Source organism: Acinonyx jubatus, chromosome A3 (assembly GCF_027475565.1).
Source record: "Acinonyx jubatus isolate Ajub_Pintada_27869175 chromosome A3, VMU_Ajub_asm_v1.0, whole genome shotgun sequence".
NCBI classification, from domain to species: domain Eukaryota; kingdom Metazoa; phylum Chordata; class Mammalia; order Carnivora; family Felidae; genus Acinonyx; species Acinonyx jubatus.
In genome coordinates, this window is record NC_069388.1 from 51020674 (window position 1) to 51047616 (window position 26943).

A 26943-nucleotide genomic window follows, 5' to 3' on the forward strand; every position below is an offset into this window, starting at 1 on the left:
CTTCTGGAAAGTTCAGGACCCTGACAGGCACAGGTGCCCTGAGGAAAAGTCCCAGACTATAAACACAGACTAGAGACAGCTGGCCCACACTTTCCATCCCCGGAAATGAAAAGTAGTCTAGTTATGCTCTAGATGAATACTGTGAATGGGGAGTCTGAGGATTTGGAAAGAGACCTATAGTGCACTCCTGTACAATACTCACTAATACACATCTTCCTCCTCAGCTAATTTTCTCCCACCAGTCCGGAAGTAAAGGCCTATGAAAGAAAGGAGTCAAATTGGTAGTCTTAAATTTAACTGAACTCCTGGATTCCTTTGAGTTCTGCAGGTTGAAATTACCAATGCTGCCTTACTTCCTTGCAGAGTACATGTGATGACTCAATGTTTCCATGAGTTCTGGAAAAAAAAAGGCAAAACTTCTAATGAATACCAGTTTCCTCTAACAGAGCAAGTCTGCTGAAACCATGTAGACTGTTACATGGCAACAAGGGAGGCTCTGGAAGCAACTGAGACAACACAGCGATGTTAGGAGGGTGTGGGTGCAGGAAGAGGCACTGAGAATATGACCAAGCCCATTTTAATTCCTTTGAGAGCACTTCATGCCATAAACAAATGTTAGTGTTTAAGCCATACACACCACCTGCTTCTGGTACCTTATAAAGGAGGCTATTTCAAAACACAAACCAATCACTACATGAGAATAATAAAGAAAAAAAAGTATGCAGTTTTATTCCCCAATCCTGATATTAACAAATCCCTGTAATGCCATATTTGGTCTCCACATACTAGAGAAATATGTTCTACTGAACAAAAATTCTTAAGATAGAGGTGAAATACCTAAAACTTACTGAGATCCGTATCACACAAAGCAAAGGAACTCATCTCTTAGCAAACTCATCTCTCCCCTACCATGGGACCCAGCTTCTTCCCTGACATTCACTATGATTTAGGAAATAATACCTCTGTTAAGAGCTATATTTACTGAGTGCTTACTATGTGCCAGGCATGTTCTGCAAGCATTTATCAAATTTATATTCTGCAGTGATACAATAAAGTAAATAATACTATTATTCCCATTTTAAAGATGCTGAAACTGTGGTAGCAGTGCATGCAATCTGTCCAAGATCATACAGTTTTTATGTGATTAACAATTTGAAACCTTATGCTTGGTTTTAAATCATGCTTTTAACCATTACAGTGTGCTGCCCCCTAGCCAGAAAATGGCTATTCTTCTCAACAGTAGAAGAGAGCTTACGATCAGAAATTACTTTAAAATTCAACCAAGGCTAATAAACACAAGGTAGTATCCCAGACAGGATGCTGAAATAGACAAAAAGACACTATGAAGGTGATGAAAGATCTTAACAAGAGAGGAAACTGGGTGAGAGGTATAGACTGAATGCTCTATCTTTGCAACTTTCCCATAAATCTAACATTATTCTAAAAATAAAAGTTTATTTAAAAAATTCAAAATGATAATTCAACATGACAAGAGAGCTAGTATCTCCAAAAAAGTAATTAAAAGAAAGAAAAATGGGGAAGGGGTTTTCCTCCAAATTAAAAGAAATTTAAGAGACATAACAATCAAATGTATTAAGTATGGCCTTTGTTTAGATCCTGGTTCAAACAAACCAACTGTAAAGGAATATTCTTAGGATAGGTGGTAAAATTTGACCAGGGACTGGGTATTGGTTGATACCAAAGATTTATCACTCACTCAGTTAGATGTGATAATAGCACATGTTTATATAAGAAAATGACCATATTATCAGAGACTAATTCTGAAGTGTATCGAGATCAACTGACCTAATGTCTGGGATTTGCTTTTAAATACTTAAGTAAATTAAGAGAGAGAAAAGACCCCAATAGCCAAAGCACTCTTGAGAAAGAAGAACAAAGCTGATCTCAACCTACATTACAAAGCTACAGTAATCAAAACAGTATGGTATTGGCACATAGTTCAATGGACACATAGTTCAATGGAACAGAATAGAGACCCCAGAAATAAACCCATGAATTTATGGTCAGTTAATTTATGACAAAGGAGCCAAGAACATACAACGGGGACAGGAAAGTCTCCTCAGTAAATGGTGCTGAGAAAACTGAACAGTTACATGCAAAGAATGGCACTAGACCACTCCCTTATACCCCCCCCCACACACACACATACACACACACACACAAAACTAACTCAAATGGTTTAAAGACTGAAACATAAGACCTAAAACCATAAAACTCCTAGAAGTAAACATAGGTAGTAAGCTCCCTCACATCATCTTTGCAATGATTTTTTTAAAATAAAGTTTAATGTGTATTTATTTTTGAGAGAGAGACACACACATAGCATGAGCAGGTCGGGCAGAGACAGAGGGAGACACAGAATCTGAAGCAGGCTTCAGGCTCTGAGCTGTCAGCACAGAGCCTCATGCAGGGCCTGAACTCATGAACTGTGAGACCGTGACCTGAGCTGAAGTGGGACACTTACCCGACTGGTGCCCCATGCAATGATTTTTAAAATTTGAAACCAAAAGTCAAAGGCATGGGAAGCAAAAATAAACAAGTGGTATTATATCAAACTAAAAAGCTTCTGCACAGCAAAGAAAACCATCAACAAAATCAAAGGGCAACCTACCAAATGGGAGAAAATATTGGAAATCATACATCTCATGAGGTTTAATATCCAAAACATAAGAACTCACACAAGTCAACAGCAAATAAAACAATCTGATTTAAAAATAGGGGGAGGGGTGGCAGTGCACCTGGGTGGCTCAGTTGGTTAAGAATCTGATTTCGGCTCAGGTCATGATCTCATAGTTCGTGGGTTCAAGCCCTGCATTGGGCTCTGTGCTGACAGCTCAGAGCCTGGAGCCTGCTTTGGATTCTGTGTCTCCCTCTCACTCTCTCAGCCCCTTCCTTGCTGGTGCTCTGTCTCTCAAAACTAAACAAATGTTAAAAAAAAATTAAAAAAAAAATAGAAGATCTAGACATTTTTCCAAAGAAGACATACAGACGGTCCTACAGTGCTCCACATCACTCATCATCAGAGAAATGCAAATCAAAACCACAGTGAAATACTGTATCACATCAGTTAGAATGGCTAGCTACTAACAAAAAGACAAGAAATAACGAGTGCTCACAAAGGTATGGAGAAAAGGCAACACCCTTGTGCACTGTTGGTGGGAATGTAAATTGGCGTAGCTACTGTGGAAAACAGTATGGATGTTCCTCAAAAACTTAAAGACAGAACTACCATATGATCCAGCAACTGCACTTCTGGGTACTTATCTGAAAGAAACACAAACACTAACGTTAGAAGATATCTGCAACCCCATGTTCCTTGTGGCATTATTTACAAAAGCCAAGACATGGAACCAACCTAAGTGTTCACTAATGGAAGAGTATAGAAAATGCGATTTATATACATATATTCATGTATACACACACACACACACACACACACACACACACACACACACACACACACACTGTGATTAAGCCACAAAAAAGAATGAAGTCTTGCTATTTGCAACAACATGGAAGGACCATGAGGGCATTATGCTAAGTGGAGTAAGTCAGACAGGGAAAGGCAAGTATCTTATGATCTCACTTATATGTGAAATCTAAAACAAACAAACAAACAAACAAACAAACAACACAGAGAAAAAAGAACTCCTAGATACAAAGAACAGATTGGTGGTTGCCAGATGTGGGAATTGGGGAGTAGGCAAAATTGGTGAAGGTGGTCAAAATGTACAAACTTCCAGTTATAACATAAATCATGGAAGGGACATGGGTGACTCAGTGGGTTAAGGGTCCGACTTCGGCTCAGGTCATGATCTCGCCACTCTGGAGTTTGAACCCCATGTCAGGCTCTGTGCTGACAGCTCAAGAGACTGGAGTCTGCTTCGGATTCTGTGTCTCCCTCTCTCTTTCTGACCCTCCCATGCTCGTGCTCTGTCTCTCTCCCTCTGTCAAAAATAAAATAAATATTAAAAAAAATTTTTTAAATAAAAAAACCACAAGGATGTAACATACAGCATTGTGACTGCAGTTAATAATACTGCACTGCATATTTGAAAGTTGCTAAGAATAGATCTTAACGTCCTCGTTACAAGGAAAATTTTTGTAACTATCTTAATGGATATTTAGACTTACTGTAGTAATCATTTCACAGTATATAAGTATCAAATCATTATGTTGTATACCTGAAACTATGTCAATTATATTTCCATTAAAAAAGAGACAAAAACAAGATATATGAAGCAAACATGGTAATACAGTAACTAAGGCAGAGTAATGAGTACATGGAGGTTCATTTCTTCCATTTTTATATTAGAAAATTTTCATACTAAAATTATTTTAACTTAAAACAAAATTCAACCAATGGGGATGAAAACAAGCATAACTACCTTGAAGTCATAACATAATACCCTGACAGCAGTATAAAAACAGCCCCCACATGCACAGGGAGAGAGGAGAAAATAATATTCTAGGTAGAGAAGAAAGAAATAGAACAAAAGCACAGAATGGTGGTAAATTGACCCAGAGAACAGCAGATAGCCTCATTTTGTGAAAAGAGTATGAGTAGAGAAGTAGAAGATAAGGCATCAAGACAGGGCCATATTTTGAGGATTCGTCAATGCCACGCTAGGAAATATTATGAAACGTGTGATAAAGGGTCACAAATGGTTTGGATTCAGGATGGAGAAGGTTATAGGCCTGGATAGATCCATCTGTGAAAGACCAGCTAGGCAGCAAGATGTGCCATGTGAGGAGGGAAAGAGAAGACTCGAGAATGGAGGTGGAGCCTTCATGACTTGTGAGGTGAAAAGGTTGGTGAGAAAAAACAAAACAAACAGGAGTATATACACCGAAACAGGAAATTCTTTTGCAAACACCTAGCCAGACAATGCCCCAAACAAGGCCACTTCAAACCCTCAGCACTCTCAAATCATCCGTCCACCCTCCTTTCCCATCACTCTTGTGGATAACCTTGCTTACCTTAGAGAAAACAGAAGTCATCTGAAAGAAGCCACCTTGACTGCCTACAAGCCCTCGTTTTCACTATACTCCCCCCTTCTTACAGGATGACTTCCATTTCAACAGAATTTAATAAATGGCACAAAATAACACTGATTCTACATTATTGTCATCTTGTTGTGGTGCTAATGACAATAATGCTTATGGTGTTAATGCTCTACGTACTATTTCATGTAATGGTCACAACACCCTGTGACACAAGTGCTATCCCTATTTTGCAGAAGTAGAAACCAAGCTCTATACTTAGCAAATGACAGCACTGGAGTCTGAATGGGTATATCAGGTCCCCAGCTCCCCAGTCTATAATCACTCTATTGTACCGTCTCTCTAAATGCCTATCATTAAGAAACAAGATGTAAAAAGTTGTGATCTCTTCAATGGAATACCATATAGCTACAAATGAAAGTAATTCACTAAAGCTACATAAATCCATATGAATTAATCTAAAAAATGTTAAGTCAAAACTCTAAGTTTCATAGTAACACAAATAGCATACACTATATACAATCTAAAACAAAAGAAACAATCTCATGCACTGCTAAGAAAACATAACTGTGTAATAAAAGTATAAAGACATACACAGAAGTAATACAAATTTAGGAAAATGCTTTCCTCATGGAAGAAAAGTGGATGGGAGGATATTTGAAACAGGAAAGTATACCAAGAGATTTCAACTATATTTGTTTTTTAAATTATTTTTTATTTTTTTGATGTTTTTAAATTTTTATTTAAGTTTATTTATGTGTGAGAGAGAGTGTGTGTGCACACGAGTGGGGGAAGGGCAGAAAGAGAGGGAGAGAGAGAGAATCCCAAGAAGGCTCCCACTGTCAATGCAGAGCCCAATTCAGGGCTTGAACTTACCAACCATGAGATCATGACCTGAGCTGAAATCAAGAGTCAGACGTTTAATTAACAGTCTGAGCCATGCAAGTGCCCCTCGACTATATTTGTAATGTTTTCTTTCTTAAGATATGTGATAGGCATTTGAAGCCTCCTTCTAGTAAGTCCTATACCATTTTTTTTTAAATGAAAAAAGGATGAAAATACAGAGCAGACGTTCTCTTAGATAGCATATTTGTAAGTCCAAAAATTTCAAAGCACTGCTTCTGCCATCATGTGGCTCCTAAAGATATTACATGCACACAATTTTCAGAAAAAGAAAGGAAGTTTAAAAAGAGGCATTGTTAATTCTCAGGTACAAGATCATATGGATGTAACCCACAGAGAAGCCTGAGTAAGCCACTTATTTGATACATAACCATTATTAAAAACATCTTACCACTTCTAAATAAAAATAAAACAGAAGACATAAAACATATGCTAGGTGCAAAAGAATAACACTGGACCCCTATCTTACACCATTCACAAAAATTAACTCGAAATGGATTAAGGACTTACGCGTAGGACCTGTAACTATAAAACTCATAGAAGAAAACATAGCAGAAAAGTAACTTGACATCAGTCTTGATAGTGATTTTTTTGGATGAGATACCAATAGCACAAGCGACAAAAGCAAAAATAAGTAAGGGGAACTACATCAAACCAGAAAGTTCCCACACAGCAGAAGAAGCAATCAACAAAATGAAAAGGAAACCTACAGAAAAGAAGAAACTATTTCCAAATCATGCATCTAAGAACAGGTTAATATCCAAAATTTATAAGGAACTCATACAACTCAACAGCCAAAACACAAACAACCTGACAAAAAAATGGGCAGAGGCCATGAACAGATTTTCCAAAGATATAAAAATAGCCAACAAGTTCATGAAATGTGCTCAACATCACTAATAATCAGGAAAATTCAAAACCACAAGTAAATATCACCTCATACCTGTTAGAATGGTTAGTATCAGAAAGATAAGAGTTAAGTATTGGTAAGATGTGGAGAAAAGGAAACCTTGTGCACTGTTGGTGGGAATGTAAATTGGCATTGCCACTGTATAAAACAGTACGAAGTTCCTCAAAAAATTGAAAATAGAACTACCATATGATCCATCAATCCCACTTCTGGGTATACATTTGAAGGCAATGAAATCACTATCTCAAAAAGATATCTGCATTCCCTTGTTTTCTGCAGCATTATTCACAATAGTTAAGACATGGAAACAACCTAAGTGTCCATCAATTGATACAAATGGATAAAGAATGTAGCATATGTATGCATACATATACAATGTAGTATTATTCAGCTTACAAAAAAAAGGAAATCCTGCCATTTGCAACCTCACGGGTGGACCTTGAGAGTATTCTGCTAAGTGAAATAAACCAGAGAAACACAAATACTGTATGATCTCACTTATATGTGGAATCTAAAAACACCGAATTCATAGAAATGAAGAGTAGGATGGTGCTTGCCAAGGGCTGAGAGGTGGGGGAAATGGGGAGATGTTGATCAAAGGGCATAAACTACCCTTTGACCATAAACTACCCTTACACCATAAACAGGTGTAAGATGAGAAAGTTTTGGGTATGTAATACACAGCATGATGACTATCATAGTTAAAAATACATGTATTTGCAAGTTGCTATGACAGTAGTCTTAATGTTCTCACCATAACGTCAACAAAATGGTGATTGCATGTCTTAAATCACCACACTGTAAACCTCAAAATTACACAATGTTATATGCCAATCATATCTCAATAAAGCTGGAAAAATAAAAATCATAAAAGCCAGTTTGGTAGGAAGCCCACTCAGAAGAAGAAAAGTATGAGAGAGTTATTGGAAGGAAACTGTTTAAGAGAGAAGGATCAACGTAAGACACGTTAAGGTTAAATAGTCAAGACCAGCAGAAAGATGGGCTTTCAGATGCAATTCCATTAATAGCTAAATGAAGATCAAGACACAAACGTCAAAACCCAGAAGTAAATGAACAGAAAGAACACAGTAAAAAGAAACCTTGTACATAACATTAAGTTTCACTTCATTTTGTACTTCAGAATTCAGTATTAAAAAAAATTTAATGTTTATTTTGAGAGAGAGATAGAGAGAAAGAACAAACAAGTGGGGGGGGGGGAGGCAGGCAGAGAGAGAGGGAGACACAGAATGCAAAGCAGGCTCCAGGCTGTCAGCACAGAGCCCAATGCAGGGCTTGAACCCACAAACTGTGAGGCCATGACCTGAGCTGAAGTTGGACGCTCAACTGACTGAGCCACCCAGGCATCCCTAGAATTCAGTATTTTTAATAGCAAATTTTACGAGATCAACATCTTTCCCGAATATCCAGGTTAGAGAGAAATAAACCTAAAAATTGTATCACAGTGAATCTTAACTAGTTAGAAACACGTCCCTGTGTAAAATTAATTGCACAAGCACTACCTATACAGTAAAGGTATTAGATAACTGGTATGTTTCACTACATTCTATTTATCACCAGCTGCCCCCACTGCCCCCCAAATATTGTACAACAGTGCCCAATATGGCCTTCTGATCAAAGGTGTCTCTGGGCGGGGCACCTGGGTGGCTCAGTGGGTTAAGAGCCCAGCTCTTAGTTTTGGCTTGGGTCATGGTCTTGCAGTTTCATGGGTTCGAGCCCCACGTTGAGCTCTGTGCTGACCGTGTGGAGCCTGCTTGGGATTCTCTCTCTCCCTCTCTCTCTGCCCCTCCCCAACTCACACTGTCTCTGTCTCTCAAAATAAATAAATAAACTGAAAAAAAAAGAGGGTCCCTGGTCACCTGGATGCCCAAACTAAACTCTTGAAGTCATCCTCAGCAACTTCTTTCTCACCAACCCACTCACCAAAAGTAGTTGATTTAATGCATGAGATGTCATTTCCATTTCTCTCTTCATTTATATTTACATGTCTAAGGTTCTTCCCATAGTGTCCTGCATACCCAGCTGATGACCCCATCCTCACTCTCCTTAAGAGGCTGGGTTCAGAGTCAACCAGCCTTGAACTCAGATCCCAGCTTTGATACTTAATAGCTACTTTTTTAAAAAAAAAGTTTATTTATTTTGAAAGAGAGCACATGAGGGGAGAGGGGCAGAGAGGGAGAGAGAGAATCCCGAGAATGCTCTGCACCGCCAGCATGGAGCCCTATGTGGGGCTCGAACCCATGAAGTTACAAGATCATGACCCAAGCTGAAACCAAGAGTTGGATGCTTAACTCACTGAACCATTCAGGCCCCCCACTTTAAAAAAAAAATGTTTATTTCTTTATTTTGAGAGGGAGAGAGAGAGAGACTCTCAAGAAGGCTCCACACTGCCAGTGCTGAGCCCCACTTGGGGCTTGATCTCACAAACCATGGTGACCTGAGCCAAAATCGAGTCAATGCTTAACCCACTGAGCCACCCAGGTGCCCCTCTTTTCTTTCTTTTTTTTCAAATTTGTTTAATGTTGATTTATTTTTGAGAACGAGATCAACAGAGTGCAAGTGGGGGAGGGGCAGACAGAGAGGGAGACACAGAATGCAAAGCAGGTTCCAGGCTCTGAGTTGTAAGCATGGAGCTCAATGTGGGGCTCAAACCCACGAACCGTGAAATCATGACCTGAGATGACATCAGACATTTAATGGACTGAGCCACCCCAGTGCCCCACTTTTATTTCTAAAAATGAAATTGTTATAGTCATACCCCATACAGCTCCTATGAAAAGCACATGGAAACCTCACTGAAAATGGCAGGAAGCCCTGAAGGGGGAGCTCTCACTAACGCACCATCACCACTCATAATCAGCAGGAAGAAGGAAGGTAATTCTTATCTTGACAAGAAAGGGCACTTTTCCCATAGAAATTTTATCTCTGGCTTTTAAGAAAAAAGTGGGACAATCGCTCCCTGCTCCAAAATCAATCACAGTCTCAAACTCCTGTTCTTCCCTAGTGAACTTTTGTTCACAACAATCCTCCCCAATTTCCCCTTAACACCTAATAAAAGCAAGCTTCCCTTTGTCCCTTTGGACTTACCTATGGTTTGCCATAGTTTACTTGTCCCAAATTGCAGTTCCAATCCTATTCCCAGATAAACTCATTTTCCTAGGAAAATAACTGGCTATTTTATTTTTAAGGTTGACAAGTGGCACATACTAAGTGTTAAATACAAAATAAATATCACCATTATCAATATTTCTCCTCTCCCCTACTGCCATCAAAGTTTTTCTTAGTGCAAATCTGATCATACCATGTCTCAGTTTAGAAGATTTCTATGGATGTCTATTTTATATGGGATACAGTTTAAAGACTTTGGCATAACATATGCAACATATGTAGGAGTGCTGACAATACTGACCCCATCCCTTTGGCTCTGTATCATGTTCAAGTTCAACTGATGGCTTCTTTGGGGGCTATATGTTCCAGGCCCCTTGGAGACTGACATGCATACCTTAGAAATGCCTGCCATGGCTGGGATGAGTAAGGCTTGTTTTGGCCTCTCTATGTTAGATATAACACAGCCCTCCCCCTTCCTGACGCACAGGTGATGCCACAAGATCTAATTGAAGGTTAGCTGTCAGGTGCATGCAAGCCCTTTGAGGTGTGTGCAAACCCTTCGATCTCACTATAGTGCCCTTCTGCATGTCCCCTTGCTCTATAAAATCTGTAGACTAAGATCTGGACTTTATGGAAAATAACTATGCAGCTGCCATGGATTGTTTTCTGCTCTATCCTCCCCACCCTTTGCCCCCTTGTCAGTAAATTACCCTAAATAAAAGTCTGTAAACTGTATGGAGCCACCTGCTTCCTTTTCTGGTCTCAAAGTGCCTTTTCAGTTGGGGGAACCATGTACTGTCCCTCCCCCATCTTCTAACAACGTAACTCTTCACAACGTACTTACCTTTCTGGCCTCATTGCCAGCCATTTTTTTTCCTTCCAACTGTGAATCCCCTTCCCACAATGAGCCACCTTCCCCAACCACTGTTCCCCCAACTTAGCACACTCTTTTGTGTCCCCTTAAGGACAGGCAGCAGAGAGTCAAAGGAGCCAGTGGGTTATACTAGATGGTTTCCATAAAGCCTCCACCACTGTAAGGAGTGATCACATCTCTACCCTTTGGCTTTGGTGCCCAAGCGCCCCACAGAGGGAAGGCTGCACCAGGCTCCTGAGGCCTCCCTCTGGCTTTTCTGCCATTCTAGCTATCACATGGCCACCAGCAAGTTTTCTGCAAAGTCTTCACTTTCCTTGCTTGTACATCAAAGACAGCACATGTTTGTTTACTTCACAATCTTTTTGTAAGAATTAAATAGCGTATTAGAAACAAAGTGGGGAAGGGGCGCCTGGGTGGCGCAGTTGGTTAAGCGTCCGACTTCAGCCAGGTCACGATCTCGCGGTCCATGAGTTCGAGCCCTGCGTCGGGCTCTGGGCTGATGGCTCAGAGCCTGGAGCCTGTTTCCGATTCTGTCTCCCTCTCTCTCTGCCCCTCCCCCGTTCATGCTCTGTCTCTCTCTGTCCCAAAAATAAATAAATGCTGAAAAAATAAAAAATTTAGAAACAAAGTAGGGAAGATAATTAATTACTATAGCAATGTCAGGCACTCAGTATACTACTACTGGGTCACAGAGAAGTCAAAAAGGGTATCAGAAGTCAAAAGTGTCTGCAGCAGAGTGAAGACCCCTACACAATTCCTTAAGCATGTTTTAAGGCACTACTGCAAGTATATGCGAGATCATTCCTTATTCCTAATCTTTGCTCCAACAGAACTATTCCAGCATATGCCTCCCACCACCCATAGATGCCTAAGGCCAAGGCCTTCTTTGACATCTTGCTATAGGTAGAAACTTCTGCCTTGATTTAAATTCCTGGGCAAAAATAACCCCCTTACTTTACAGAATTCAAAAATGAGGCTTTAATCCCTATCAAAATCTCAATAATGTTTTTCTGCAGAAATAGAAAAAATCCATCCTAAAATCCATATGAAATTCCAGGAGACCCCAAAAAGCCAAATGAATCTTGAAAGAGACAAAGTTGGAGGTCTCACACTGATTTCAAAACTTACTATAAAAGTCTAATATCAAACAGTGTGCAAGCGTGCAACTGGCATAAAGACAGACACACAGGGGCGCCTGGGCTGCTCGGTCAGTTGGGTGGCCAACTACGGCTCAGGTCATGATCTCGCAGTCTGTGAGTTCAAGCCCTGCGTTGGGCTCTGTGCTGAGAGCTCAGAGCCTGGAGCCTGCTTCTGATTCTGTCTCCCTCTATCTGCCCCTTCCCTGCTTGCTCTCTGTCTCTCTCTCTCTCAAAAATAATAAACATTAAAAAAAAAATTAAAAAAAAAACCAGACAGACACACAGACCAATGGTATAGAACTGAGAGCCTAGAAATAAACCCTCACAAATATGGTCAAATGGGTGTCAAGACCATTTAGACAAGGGTGTCAAGACCATTCAATGGGGAGAGTCTTTTCAACCAATGGTGGTGGGGAAATTTATATCCACAAGCAAAAAAATTGAGTTGAACTCTTAATCTTACACCATATACAGAAATTAACTCCAAATGGGTCAAATAAAACTCTTAGAAGAAAACATATGGGAAAAGCTTCATGACACTGAATGTGGCAATGATTTCTTGGATAGGACACCAAAAGCAGAGGCAACAAAAGTAAAAATAGATAACTGGGACTACATCAACATTAAAAACTTCTGTGCATCATACACACAGGAAGGAGGCCATGAGAACAAACCCAGGAATGGTAGTGATGATTCCACAAGTCAAGGATGCAAAAGCTTGCCAGGAAAGCCCCCAGGAGATAGGGGAGAGACATGGAACAGATTCTCCCCCATAACCTTCTGAGGAGGAACCAGCCCAGCCAACACCTTGATCTCAGACACCTGGCCTCCAGAACTAAGACATAATAAATGCTGTTCTTTAAGCCCTCAAAAAAACCCAAAAAAGCAAAAAAAAAACCCTTTTGTGCATCAAAGGACATAAACAACAGAGTTAAAAAACAACACATGGAATGGGAGAAAATATTTGCAAATTATATATTTGATAAGGAGTTAATATCCAGAATCTATGAAGAGCTCATACAATTCAACCACAACCAAAAAACCAACCAGATTAAAAAGTGGGCAGGAGACCTGAATAGACTTTTCTCCAAAGAAGGTATACAAATGGCCAATAAGTGCATAAAAGGATGCTCAATATCATTAGTCATTAGAGTAATGCAAATCAAAATCAAAATGAGATACCACCTTAAACAAATTAGGATGGCTACTATTAAAAAAAAGAAAAAGAAAAAAGGAAAACAACAAACGTTCGGGATGTGGAGATAATTGGAACCCTTCTGCACCATCAGTGGGAATATGAAATGGTGCAGTCACTATGAAAACCAGTATGGTCATGCTCAAAAAATAACTGAGTTACCATGTGACCGAACAACTCTACTTCTGTATCTAAACAAACTGAAAACAGGGATTCCAAGAGATATCTGTCCACCTATGTTCACAGCAGTATTATTCATGACAGCCAAAACAAAAGTGGAAGCAACACAAATATCTGCTGACAAATGAATAAACAAAATGTGATATATACACACAATGAAATATTAGTCAGCCTCAAAAAGGAAGGTAATTCTGAGACATACAACAACATGAATGAGCCTTAAAGACATTACACTAAGTGAAATAAGCCAGTTGCAAAAAGACAAATGCTTACGATTAAACGTAACATGAGGTATCTGAAGTAGTCAAATTCATAGAGACAGAAAATAGAATGGTGGGTGCCAGGGGCTGGGGATGGAGGGGAATGGGGAGTTAAGATTTTCAGTTCTGCAAGAGGAAAAGAGTTCTGGAGATGGTAGCACAACAATGTTAATGTAGTTAATGCCACTGAACTATACACTTAAAAATGTATTTCACCATGGGGGGTAGCCATAGCTCACTCAGTTGAGCGTCAGACTCTTGATTTCAGCTGAGGTCATGATTCCAGGGTCATGGGATGGAGCCCCTCGTTGGGCTCTGTGCTGAGTGTGAACCCTGTTTAAGATTCTCTCCTTCTCCCTCTGCCCCTCTCCCCTGCTTGTGTGCTCTCTCTAAAATTAAAAAAAAAAAAAAAGAAAAAAAAAATATATATATTCACTATTATTTTAAAAAATGAGTCTCCAAGCTGCAAAGTGAAGGATGTGAATGATGGTGAAGGTTTCTAATTCATCCTTTTCACTTTTCAGGTGTAGGAAAAGAATTAAAGAAGAAGAATTAAAGTCCAAGATGTAAGAGAACCGAGAACATGACCCTAGTACACAGCTTACCATCAAAAAAAAAAAAAAAAAAAAAGAAAGAAAGAAAAGAAAAGTAAAGTAAATATAACAGGAAAAGACTGAAAGACAGGGGTTAAGTGGGACAAAGGCAACAAAGTAGGCAGCACAATCACAGGAAGGGAATGAAGGGGAAATTCCACGAACATTTTAAAATAATTCCTGTTTTGCTGCAATAGAAGTCTGAAACTATCATTTATCTTGCTCTAGGTAGAGCTGAAGTCTGTGGAAATTCCCATATAAGGTAGTTTGTTCATGGTTATTTCCTAAAGCAGGGCATTACATTTCCCATCTGAAAAAGGCATTAGGCCTTTGGAAGAAGACATTCTTTTGTCAACACCATGCATATATAAAAATATATGTATTAAGAGCTGTGGTTCCATTCTTAATGGTTACCACATTTGCCAAAACATGTTATCCCCCTGGCTAAATATGGTTCAGCATCTAGCACTCAATGCCACAGTTTTCCTGTGGTCGTTACTGGAGGTAGTGATAAAGATTGGTATGACTTTACTGCTCTCCATAAATGGCCCTTCAGTCCGTAATATGTCTTAAATGACATGGTAATGTCTTTACTTTCTTTTTTACATTTTTTAAGATTTTATTTTTATGTAATATCTACACCCAACATGGGGCCTGAATTTACAACCCCAAGATTAAGAGTCACATGCTCCATCGCCTGAGCCAGGCAAGCACCCCATGTCTTTATTTTCTTAATTAAAAACATTTTTTTTACTTTCTTAATTTAGTAATTTAATTTTTTATTGAAGTATAGTTGAGACACAGTGTTTACATTAGTTTCCAGTGTACAACACAGCGACTCCAAAACTCTGTGCTTTGTGCTCTGCATCTTTACTTTCCTTTAATAAGCAGTCCTGCCTTCCATGTACGGTACCTTTCTTCCACAGTTTTTCCATCTTAGGGGAAGCTGCTCTCCTGCCCCATCTTAACTCCTCCCTATGACTTCAAGGCAGAGCTTCTACCTTTGATTTTTCAGGATGAGCCTCAATCCTTTTTCTTGGACTTCTGCTCATTTGGTAGCCACATGCAGCAACTTGAAATGTGGCTAAGTTCACATCAAGATGTGCTTTAAGTGTAAAACAGACTTGGGATGTCAAAGATTTAGCTCACAAAAATGTAAAATATCTCAATAGTTTTTAATATGTTACATGATATGTATATAGTTTGGACAATAGCTTGGCATATGGAGTTAAAGAAAATATATTATGAAAATAAATTTCACCTGTTTCATTTTGCACTGGCTAGTAGAAAAGTTTAAACTACACATATGATGTGGCTCATGTGTTTATTGGATAGCACCAATCTAGGTTTACTGAATAAAGAAATGTATCCCAGAAAACAAGGGGAAGTGGCAGCCTGGACTAGAATCCTGGCTCTATCTCTTATTAGCCAGGGCAGATTTCTTCACCTACAGATTAGGTCTCCATTTATAAATGTGGTCATAATAAAACCCCCTCAATGTTTCAAGGACTTCAATAGAAAGAAAACATTTAAGCACTTACCAACACAAAGTGCATTCTCAGTGACTGTTACTTCCCTTTCTTGGAGTCTCAGAAACCCTGTGGGTATGTTCGGCTGCTGATTTAGTCATTTTGGGGTTAGTCATAGAAAGTCTGGAGTACAAGACTCTTTTTTCCTTCCTTTCCATTCTAATTACTTCCACAGAATCACCCTTACCAGTCAGGGATGTGGGGCGCTTTCTAGCAAAATCTGTCCCCTTCCCCACAGTTGTATTATCTATTTCCATCATTTATTTATCTGCCATATTCTTCCCTTCACCTCTCCACTGGTCCACACATTGACAAATCGTTAAAATTTATGTCAAAATTCTGGCTGCTGCTCACTTTCTCCTTAGGATCGTTATCAATAGCTCATTGCTACTGCATAAATTTATTTGTTTTTAAAATATTCTTTATCTTTTATTTATTTTTGAGAGAGAGAGAGATGGAGGGAGAGAGAAAATGAGCGGGGGAGGGGCAGAGAGGGAGGGAGACACAGAATCTGAAGCAGGCTCCAGGCTCTGAGCTATCAGCACAGAGCCTGACATGGGGCTTGAACCCATGAAGTGTGAGACCATGACTTGAGCCGAAGTCAGATGCCTAACCGACTGAGCCACCCAGGCATCCTGCTACTGCCTAAATTTAAATGTAGCTTTGTTATAATTTTAGCTACTTCATGTGTGTGCACTCCATTCTCCTAAGATGCATGGATACATCCTTTATTTCCCCGTGTCTCATCAGATACACAATGAATGAAGACTTTTATAATGGTCTTAGAAAGAAGTAAAATCAAACTGAATATTGACTTTTGATTACTGACCAGACCAAACAGGATCATAGGGAATGAAAAGCAACTTCTCTAAGAAATCACACTTGATTTGGCAGTCTGGAGTTTATTTCTGGCTGATCTGTGAAAAATTTTTTATGATTTCCTCCAAGTTGTTGCTAACAGTGTGCTGAGCTGACAACCCTGAAGACTGAATTCCCCTCTTGGATGATGCTATTTTCTTATTTTCCACCTGACTTTTCCCAAATACCTGCTATTATTTATTACAAATGCCAATCCTTTTGACAGTCTGGCTTAAAGAAGTTTATTATGCATCAATGCAATCTAGCGTCTGAATCTCATTCTACTGCTAGGACCCCTTCCACAGGAGGACAACAACTCCAGGTCCTGGTGGGGCTGGGGGATAGAGAAGAAGGACCAGCTCCGGACAGATTTCCTCCCTTTAGAAAAGATAGAAGATGGTAACAGAATCACGGGGGTAAGGGAAAGAATTAGTGAGAGAAAGAAAACATAAGAGAAGGGGAGCAGATTTAAGAAAAAAAAAAGCAAAAGAGAGAGAAGCAAATCTCTGCAATAGTAGTCAGGCAACGGGAGTTCTCCAGGTCCATCCTTCACACTGCAATGTTACCATATCCAGTCCCTTAAAATCACCCAAAACTTTATATCGTATTCAAGACCAGTAATCTATGCGCACTCCCTATCACTCTTATCCTGCAAACACATCTTACATCCTAGCACATTAGATGTCTTTTGAATTATTTTCATTCATTGTATACTCATTTATTGAGCACTTAGAGCTAGGCACTGGACATACAGGAGGGAACATGGAAGACAAAGCCCCTGTTTCATCAATCTTAGAGTCTAGTGGAAAGGGGCAGTAGAGATATGGCATCTGAAAGAAAGAGGAAACCAAGGGCAGGGTGCATATCAAGTATGCCCTTGCAGACCAGAATAAGGATTCCAGGTTCCATTCAGGCGAGGTGAAAAGGCAATGGGAGGATTCTGAACAAGGAAGTAAAACTGACCTTTGCTGAAGATGTCACCAACTCGCTAGAAGAATACCCTTCCCCATCATTGTTTAAATGCTGAAATTTACTCATTCTTCAAAGCCCAACTTAAGAATCAACTAAATGGTGCTGGTCCCTGAGAATTACAAGTCACTCCTACTTTTGGTTATGCCTCCAAACTTGACAGTATACTCATGTTGGTCTGATTATGCTTGGTTATTTGGGGGCAATTTTTTTTACACCATCTTTATGTATGTTTATCCAAAGTATCTTTTTCATTTTTTATTCTATGAGCCATGTACACTGCCTTGTTGCAAGGCAGTTAATTTGAAGTTAATTTCTATTAACTTGCAAGACCCAAAGCAAAGCGATCATCCTTTAGAACTTTTTATTTCTTGTCCCTGAAAAAAATAAATCTGTTCTCTTAATACTATAACTATTGCTTATTTCATGACAATGTGTTTATAAAAAACATATCTATAAATATGTAACATACAAAATAAGAAAGTCCCTTACACATCACCCTATTCTATATCACAGCTATGTTCCTCTCAAGGTTATCATGTTCCTGGAGACTGACTGCAAAATAAATGTTTTCATAACTACATTTAAATCTCTAAGGAAGTACACTGTGTAAGGCAGATCATGTGTAAGGCACAAGATCCTTTTGGGGTGAATAATCACCTCTCAATAAATGTTTTACAAATGTAGATTTAGTGCATTAAGATCACTTTAAAAATGGCCTGCTGGTTTTTACAGACTTATATAGGTTAACGAATAAATAACTCAAGTAGTTATAGTTGCTTTTTCCATACCATGGCAAGACAGATACTCACTAACCGTAGTGCTAAACAGTATATGATTATTTTATTTTAAGACCCTACACAGAATGTGGGTTAAAAATATTTAATGTAATAAAATGACAAAAAGCACTCTATGCTTCTGCAGGACCATATGGCACAAAACATTATCAAGACTGTTAATGTTTTCTCTACAAATATAAGGGTATAGCCTCCCTTCCTCATCCACTTTAAAACCAACAAAATATAAAGTTACTTTTACATATACTCAGTAATTAAATATGCACCCACAGGAAGTTAGAACCACAACCATTACACTTTGCAGCAGCGAAAAGAAAAATTTAATTAGCATGGCTAAAAGCTACAACTTACCCAAGACTGTTCCTGTTACTGGATATGCAAGTTTAGACGAATGTCTTTTCGATGGATGTCTTCTCTCAGACTTCCACTCCTCTGTCTTAATCACTTTGCACACACAGCCCCACCTCTGCAAAAGCAAGTTGATATTCCAAGCACTTTACCTGATGAGCCTCTACACTCTCTTGTTCTCACCTCAAGAATAAAGAATCTCCTTTCTGGTACTTTTGCTCTTATTTTCTCTCATTTATCAGGGCCTGGGCAACCAGTTCCAGATTACAGTGGATTATCTTTAAAAGCTCCTGTTTCCTACACTGTATAGTACTTCCTCATCTTAATTTTGTGTCTGTTGCCTTGAGCTATATTTAAGCCAATGAAACCAAATTGAGGGCTTTTTTTCCTGCATTCAGTCAAGTCATGTGACATGGTATGTTACACGATAACCCCAAAGTTCTGAAGCAATAAGGCAACACCCCTAAATGTCATAACTCATATCCTGTTGTTTTATGTACCTTACTAAGTTAAGAAATTCATCCACAAATTTATTGAAAGCTGTGCAGAAAATATTTAGAAAAACAAACAATAATTAGTATAGAAAGAAGTGAAGCTTTCATAAAAAGATATTCTCCACCCTTTTGGATCTTGATAGTATCTACATGTTTGAAATAATAGAGCCTCTTTTAAGTCTCCTCTGAATGCTTTACCATGTCAGTGTTGAACAGCTAGTCTATTTTATCCTCCTGGTAGCTCAGCCCAGTTTAAAGGCAGGCAGGCCAAACTCTGGCAGGCTAAGTAGGGGAAATAGCCTTCTGTCCCAGATATCCTTGACACACACAGTGCAGAGATGGAGCAGGGCCAATGCTAATGAGGCCTCATACATCCGACTGAGTCACTTCGCAGGACTCCTGGGTGCCAAGTTTCCATTGAAGACTAATCAAGGGATCTTTGGTAGAGATGGAGGAACTCAGGAGCATTTAATACAGGCTTCCGCCTCCATGAATGAAGACTTCCTTGCCCTGATTCATTGAGAATATTACAAGAAAGTCCCTTAAAAAATTTATTATAAAGCAGTCATTTTAAGAATGATAACAGCATTTCTTGGTTATAGGACCTGAGGTTAATCTTTAAAAACAAGAGAACAATTCCTCACCTTTGCTTGTTATGCCAACAATGGAGACTGGGTATTGGCAGTATTGAGAGATGGCGACTGTCAGTAGAAGGGCAGATGTGACAGGCACCCTGGAACTCCATCTACTCTATAGGGAAGCAGTCTGATGTCTGGAGAGGTGAAAGAGCTCACCTAAGACAAGCTGTAGGCAGTGAGCTCTAAACTTCAGGGCTCTGGCCCAGCACCCCTGGGGGCACCACACAGGCTCCATCTCCATGGCTCACTCTAAAGCCTGACCACCAGAGTTGGGTTTGGACTTGAAATACAAGACTAAACGTATGTACAATTCCAGCCAGAGGACTTTTCTGGCCTTGATTTACTTACTTTGTTTTGAGGGGTGTGAGTGGGATATAGAAGGAAACTGGAAGTACAAGGCTGTTTGTGGGTAAGAAGAGGCCTCTCACCCCCACTCCCATGAGGGATAGTACTATACCGGAGATATAAACCCTGGAAAGCAGCCACAATCTCTCCTGGGAGAAGTAAAAGAACGGAAGTCTTGTGAGCTAAATTCCCAGCATATGGAATTCTCTTCAAGAAAGTAACTTATGTTATTGCAATTAAAATCCAGAGAGGCAAACATCTGCCATTTCTTTGTGTCCCAATTCTTTACTGATCACCACGCACTGTGAAGGAAACAGGGTGTTGTGATGAACAAAGGGGCACACATGCCTAGGGAGGTGACTAGGAGAAGTCTATCTTGAGTCCTTCTCGCTTTTATCTCACCCCCTCCTCCTCTCTTCGGATAAATTCTTCTAGGCAAGAGCAAATCCAGAACACATTTTTCAATCCTTATCTTACGTTAGACATTTATAAACAGTGCTCTCCTGGACATTTTCAACTCAAAACCCTTGGTCTCCAGGCCATTATCCTGTCCTTCCAATCATCCCATCACTGTCTCCTCTGTAGGATCCCCTTCCTTTGCCTGCCTTTTACGTGTGGCAACTTCCCTAATTCGTACCCTGGCTCCCTGCTTGTGAACACTACGAACATTCTCCCTGACGACTCACCATCTCTCATGGCTCCACTACTCCCCCCATGTTAGCAACACCGGCCAGACCTTTCTCTTGAACCTGCAGTCATGCATCAAATTGTCTTCTGGCTGCTTTCATGGAGACACCCTAACTCAAGATGACTAAATAAACCACTCACCCCTCCTGCCATGCCCATAGCCAGCTCTTCCTTTTATATGTACTCTCTTAGGTACAGCAACATTATCCAACCAGTCACCCAAGTCAGGAATCTCCCAGTCACCCCTGATTTCTTACCTTCAAACCAACCACTTCTGCTAATTTTAACTCCTAACTCATTTTTAAATTAGTCCCTCTGTGCTACTTCACTCTCATTTTTAGCCCTGTTACCATTCTAGCCCTTATGATTACACACTTGGTCTACAGCGGCAGCCTCCTAACTCTCTGCCTTTAACCAAATCCAGGACTCAGCCAACAAGTGATCTAAGGAGCCAGGTGTCTCTCCAGAACTTGCTTCAACTCTGCAATGGCTCTCTGGTGCACTGAGCACAAAGTTAAGCCCCTTAAAGAAGAATACAAACCCAATATGCCCTGGCCCACCAACCTCCTCCAATCCTTATCTCTGGACACTCCCTGCCACTCACTTCATGCAACCCAGCCATGACATATGCCATGTAGGCCCCATCTCAATGTTGCTGCTTATGCCAGTCCTCAGCCTGGAAGAGCTTTTCATCTTCCTCTTGCTAATTTTAACATCCTTGTACATCCTTGTACAACTGAAGTGAAGCATAAGGTCTTCAAAAAACCGTGCCTCAACCCCTCTCCAGTCCCATTCTCCTGTCTGCATCAGGCACTCCTCCTCAGGGCTCTCATGAGGCCCTCTCACTTATCTCGTAAGAGCTTCTTTTTCTAACCCGAGTGAGGGCAAGAACAAGGCTCCTGCTTATCTTATGCCCTTCCTGCCTATGGCTGCCATACACACTAGGCATTCGATATAGTTTAAACTGAGCCTGTATTAGAGACAGTCGTTCTCATCTTACAGATAAGGAAAATGATGCTCAAAAAGAGGTTACGTGGTTTCTTAAAAGTCATCCATGGAGAAATCTAAGAGAGAAACTCAGAATGCAAAAATGAAGTCTTTTTCTTAAAAGCAGAAAGCCTATCACAGCTAAGCATGGTGAGGTGAAAGCAGGGAATGTATCTAAGTTTTTATTACTGCTACCCTAGAGCCTGGCAAGGTGTTGCCTCTCAGACAGGAGTATTTAATAAATACTGGGTGGCTCACTAACATGTATACAGAGTCACTTTATTTGTATACGGTGCAAGAGAGGGTCTGCTTCTCTCCAGCAGATGGAGCTATGGTTCCATATCGTTACCAGCTACCATTTGGGTGCCCCGCCTGGTTAAAAGAACCAGCCTTTTTCACTCATCCATTGCCACGCTTCCTTTTTCCTTTATAATTCTCACACAGATAAAAGGAAATCCAGATACATGTTTTCCATAGAATACACTCTACATGGACACATATCTATTTTGTAACTTACTCAATGCCTTTGCATATCTTTTCCTCTCTGGCCTTTTAAAAAATCTGGGGTAATTTCACCCAATTTGATTTACCCAGTCTAGCAAGTGCTACTGAATGTTTCCACCTTTCTATAAGCTTCTTAGGTTCTTATTTATGAAACACATCTATAACCCAGCAAGTTCATCATGTTCATCCCCAGACATATGCTTTCCCTGGGGTGTCTGCCCTATTTCACTTGAGAAAACATTAGTTTTCCAACCATCTCTCATTAAAAACAAAAACAAAACAAAATTATCTTAATATTTTCAATATATTTTCATTATCTTAAAGTCTTTGAAGTTATAAACAGGATAAAAAAAGAAATTAATACCACCTATGAGAGTAGAACTTACAGTAAAATCTTAAGCAAACTTCATTTTTCACTCAATTTACAAATTTCATAGCATTCCTGAAAAACTTAGTGTCTACTGAAATCATGTAAAAGTAGGCCATGATTATATCTAAAATAGAATTAGGTGCTATGCTCAAATAATTATAATATTTTTTTCTTTTTTACCTGCATCAAAGTCCTATGGATGCAAACAAAGTCCATGGCATCCAGCATCCCTGACCCTAGCCAACTCAATGCCTATGTGCCCCTTGCCCCAAACCATTGTGGAGTATTTTTTGTTACCCCACAAGTTCCCAGTTGCTCTGTAGGAAACAGTTCTAGCCCCACTGAGAATTACTGACCCAGAGGATTTCAGAAGCCATTAAGCTACCTAATGGCAAAGCACTGATTAAAGTATCTTAAGGAACTACTTGTCAGGGTGTGACTTAACCTACGACATTGAATACTACTAAAATTAAAACACTACCTAAAAAACTTCCAACTATAATTTAAACTCTTTAATCAAGTAACTCGTCAATTTTCAAGTATTTTCAAACTCAGATAAAATCACGTCAGGAAAAGAATGTCATAAAAGAACAAGACTTTTCTAATCACAATGATATCTAAGAAAGATCCTAAAGGACAGCACTTGGTCCTGAATGTTCCTAGCTCTGGGAGACTTTTTGAGTATGAGCAATGTATAATCCCCAATATCCACTCAGACCTGAAACTGTCCAAAGTACAGGAGGCATAGCAGGGGAATGAAGCTTGTCAATTTTCATGGCAATATTGTAGGAAGACTCTAGTTGCCCAAGGACATGACAAAAAAGGGACAATGCTGGCAAGTGCCTCTATGTCAGAGAGAGGGGGCCCTGATGGCAAAGTTGGAATCCCAAAAGGCACCAAGTATTCTCAAGTTAAACATGGTCTGCTTAGGTATGTCAACTTAACACTTCAAAACTGAATGAAAGCCCTGTTCCCCACCTGAAAGTAGCTCTTCTCCACACAAGGTCCCCCCATTCACTCAGTGGCCAAGGCCAGAAACACTGGAGTCATCCTCAACTCCTCAAATGTCCACACACTTCACAATGTCCAAACGCAAAGTCTTTTCTTTTCTGCCTTTAAATACCTGAGTCTATTCACCTCTTTCTATCCCTGTGGATAGTACCTACTTCTGGCGCCATCACTTCTTACTTGGATTAATATAACAGCCTTCTAACTGGTCTCTGGACTTGCACTTCTTCCTGATCACTGTCTCCAACCCACCCCCTTTCCACACTGTTGCAACATGGCTTTTGAGGCAGCACACCCACCTCCCTCCACTCTCTGTTTCAGAGCTAGCTCTCCTGACCACGTAACAGGCAACTGATTAGACAGTGTTTGTTCTTAACCCTGGCCACAGTGACTGGTCCTGGTTTGGGCACTGGACCTGAACTAAGCTAATCAGATTCTATGTTTTGAAAATTAGAAATCTGAATAGAGAATAATCCTTAGGAAGTAGAACAAGTCAACTAATGATATTATCCTACAGAGAAATTGCACAGGTTCTTCTGCTGAGATGCTCAGAGTTGCTCTAGTTGTTTATTCTCTCAGAGACCTGGATGTTTGGCCCTTTCGTTCTCTGAGCCACCCTACTATCTTTCCAATAAATTCCTTTTTAGCCTATGTTTGCCAGAGTCAATTCTTGTTATTTGTAGCCAAGGAAACTTAAGTAACAATAAAAGTAGTCTCAGGCTGACAAAAGATCCTTCCTGATCTAGATGTCCCTGCTCCCACTCTGCATTCCCCAGGTACACTACACACTTCACATGCTCTAAGCCAGTTATGGGGACCTACGTGCTACATCTCAGTATCCTACCTGCTCCTCCCTCTGCTCTTCCTGTCTACAATGGCATCTCTGGATGATTCTCATTCATCTGGCAGGACTTAGATGTCACTTTCTCCGTGATATTTTCCCTAAGTTCCTCATGCTCCCATAAGGCCTGGCACTCAGTACTCCTGAAATGGAGTTTAACACCACACAATCTGTTGCCTGATTCCTTATTTGGGTCCAAAAGGAAGTTTATTACAAGTGGTGAATCTCCCAACACCTATGCACATGCCTGCCAGAGAGAAGACTCTCAGTAAATGCTTCTCAAACAAATGAACAAACTAGGAAATTAGAAGTCCACTTAAACAATCAAATTAGTACTGGGGAAAGTGTAACAGAAGTTTGAAAATAAATATATTTATTTAGAATCAAGAGGTCTTACATACTCAATGTTAAATTCACTTTAATATTAATTCATATTCAAAACAGTTCAATTTATGTGTTCACTTTGTGAAAATTCATCAACCTGTGTACTTAAGATTTGTGTACTCTTGGGGTGCCTGGGTGGCTCAGTTGGTTGAGCATCTGACTTAGGTTCAGGTCATGATCTCATGGCTCATGAGTTCAAGCCCCACATCGGGCTCTGTGTTGACAGCTCAGAGCCTGGAGTCTGCTTTGGGTTCTGTGTCCCTCTCTCTCATTGTCCCTCCCTCACTCATGCTCTGTCTCTCTCTCTCTCTCAAGAATAAGTAAAACATTAAAAAAAATAAATAAAAAAAGATTTGTGCACTCTTTTGTATGTATATTAAACATGAATAAAAAAATGTAAATGTATTTAACATAGCTGAAAACCACAGCTTTAGGCTAGTAATAAGTTCAATATGCATGGAAACACCATACAATGGTGGAAGGTGCCCTGACTACAGGTAAAAGTCCCTGGTTTACAGTCTTAATTGTACCACTTACTAGATGTAACATCTTGGTTCAGTGTATTCAGCTTTAGCAACTACAAAATGGGATAATAACTTGGCTACACAAAGATTAAATGAAATCATAAATGTAAAAAGTCAAACAAGGCGGGGTACCTGAGTGGCTCAGTCAGTTAAGCGTCTGACTTTTGATCTCAGTTCAGGTCTTGATCTCAGGGTCATGAGTTCAAGACCCACATTGGGCTTAAAAAAAAAAAAGTCTACGTGGCAATGAGAAAGAATGAAATATGGCTCTTTGTAGCAATGTGGATGGAACTGGAGAGTGTTATGCTAAGTGAAATAAGCCATACAGAGAAAGACAGATACCATATGTTTTCACTCTTATGTGGATCCTGAGAAACTTAACAGAAACCCACGGGGGAGGGGAAGGGGAAAAAAAAAAAAAAAAAGGTTAGAGTGGGAGAAAGCCAAAGCATAAGAGACTCTTAAAAACTGAGAACAAACTGAGGGTTGATGGGCGGTGGGAGGGAGAAGAGGGGTGGGTGATGGGTATCGAGGAGGACACCTTTTGGGATGAGCACTGGGTGTTGTACGGAAACCAATTTGACAATAAATTTCATATACTGAAAAAAATATATAAATAAATAAATAAATAAATAAAATAAAAATTAAAAAAAGTCAAACAAGGTGCTTTTGTTACAAAATTCTCTATCATCTCAGAGTGAGTGTTAGCTGAAATGATAAAAATCAGAACCATAAATATACAACACTTCGGCACAAAAATGCCTGCAAAATCCCACGAATGCATACCAAAAAAGGTGAAATGGGATAATGAATCCAGATACTAACATGAAATTTTAGATTTGATTTATTCTTGAGGAAGAAAGGATACCCCCACATCATCATGTTTCTTGAGAAATAGATTAAAAACTCATTTACATTTTATGAACTAACACAAACATTCATCATACTTATGACAGCAGAGATGCTTTTTAGAGTTCAGCCAGAGCATTAAGCCTTCTGGCTAGTGGGGGTGCAGGAAAGCAAAGACATTTCATATCCATGTGGCCAGGATCTTATCATACTACCAAGTTATAGTGTTAGCTTTAACACTGCAAAACTATTTCAAAATAAAAATGTTTCTATTTAGAGAGTATAAAACAAAATAGGATGGGGTATATGGGTCAGATACACACGAAACAAGTGTTTACACACCTAAGTGCAAAGAATGTACTTTGTTAAAAACTGAGTCACAATTAGAAATTATTGGTGACTAACTGGCAATTCATGATATACTTCCCTAGAGTGTCAAAACATGTACAAGCTCATAAGTGCATTCAACAGTGATTTGGTAAGAAGGAAGAATAGATGGATACGATTTCATTTCCCAGAAAAAACAGCTTTTCATTTTTTAACTCCTGCATTGTAAGTTTCCAGAAATGCTAAACAGTAGTTTAAAAATATATGAAGCACCTCTTA

General features: G+C 39.6%; 1 protein-coding gene across 6 annotated transcripts in view; it reads right to left on the reverse strand.

Annotated features, from left to right (window-relative positions):
* LIMS1 (LIM zinc finger domain containing 1) overlaps positions 1–26943 on the reverse strand; it is a 154667-nt gene that overhangs the window by 78024 nt on the left and 49700 nt on the right. For 2 of the 6 annotated variants that reach the window (XM_053200357.1, XM_053200355.1), the window contains one exon: positions 18710–18824. The exons of the other annotated variants lie outside the window; for them this stretch is intronic. The gene's annotated coding sequence lies outside the window, so the exon portion shown is untranslated. Of the gene's footprint in view, positions 1–18709; positions 18825–26943 lie in introns of those variants that run through there. 6 annotated transcript variants of the gene reach the window in all.